The sequence below is a fragment of the Pongo pygmaeus genome, chromosome 4, assembly GCF_028885625.2.
Source record: "Pongo pygmaeus isolate AG05252 chromosome 4, NHGRI_mPonPyg2-v2.0_pri, whole genome shotgun sequence".
Classification (NCBI taxonomy): Eukaryota; Metazoa; Chordata; class Mammalia; order Primates; family Hominidae; genus Pongo; species Pongo pygmaeus.
The window spans coordinates 129,054,698-129,056,288 of record NC_072377.2 but is presented as its reverse complement, the minus strand read 5'-3'; positions in this window follow the sequence as shown (position 1 = coordinate 129,056,288).

Here is a 1,591-nt window from a genome sequence, read left to right as displayed (position 1 = left end):
TACAGGAGCAAGGATGGCAAGTATGTCCAAGCTTCTGAGGGGCTGACCTGGGAGGTCCAGGCACCATGGAAGCTTCTCTCTCACACACCTCATGGCTTGTTTTGTCACTGTTACTCCTCCTCTGTCTCATTCCTCTCTCTCTGCACACTGGCTCTCTCTGATTCTCCAAACACATGACCTCGCCTGACTGGCAATACTCTCTGTCATCTCCCAGTTCTAATTGCAGATTCTCAAGAGAAAGGATGGAAGTGGCCAGGCCCAGGGGCCACAGGATAGAATGAACTTGCTGAGGGAGTGGAGGCTGGGCAGTGTGGGGTGGGAACAGTTGCTAAGCTGGCTCCTATTTTTGGCTTCTTTTGACTCCCCACACCACTTTCATCTAAGCCCTTTGTCGAAGGAACATTTATGACTAGGAGCAGAAGTTCATGCAAACCAGCTTAGTTACAAAGAAGGTTTATTGAAAGCATATAAGAACCTGTCTCACTATCCAAGGATAGGAAGCGAATTGACAGGTCATAGTGATTGTTGGTGTCTAGAAAATCCCTAAATCTCCCTCAAATATCACATAATCTCTTACCCCTTCTTCTCTTGGTGTCTCTGTCCCATTCTCCTGCTTCTGTGGACAGACTGTTTCTACCTCTTTGTGACTTCCCTGTTCTTGTAATTGAACGTGGCCTGAGATTGCTATGGAGCTCACAAGGGCTCGTTTCTCACTATCCTTTAACTGACGTAGCCTTTCAGTTTGCACTCCAAATTCCTGTGCCAAGTGCAGTGGATTTCTCTCCAAGGAATAACCAAATGTGGCTGGGCCAGATTTGGGAGAGGTGTATGGAATTACATAGGACTGTCAACACTCCTGCGACTTAGGAGATTCCAAGGGTTTTAGGAGCTCTGTGCCAGCAACTGTGGGGTGGCAAAGACCATATATATATATACATGTGAACAAGTGGCCTTCCCGGGTCAGCTAGAGGGACTACATATACATATACAAGTATATATAGTCTACATATACATTCATATGTGTATATATGTATACATAGTCTACATATACATATATGTGTATATATAGTCTACATATATGTATATATGTATATACATATATGTATACATAGTATTATGTACATATATGTATACTATGTACATATATGTATACATGTATGTGTATATACATACATGTATACTATGTACATATATGTATACATGTATGTGTATGTACATATATGTATACTGTGTACATATATGTACACGTATGTGTATATACATATATGTATACTGTGCACATATATGTACACATATGTGTGTATACATATATGTATAGTGTGCACATATATGTACACATGTGTGTGCATACATATATGTATGCCGTGTACATATATGTACACATGTGTGTATGTACATATATGTATACCGTGTACATATATGTACACATGTGTGTATATACATATATGTATACCGTGTACATACATGTACACATGTGTGTGCATACATATATGTATACCGTGTACATATATGTACACATGTGTGTATGTACATATATGTATACCGTGTACATACATGTACACATGTGTGTGCATACATACATGTATACCGT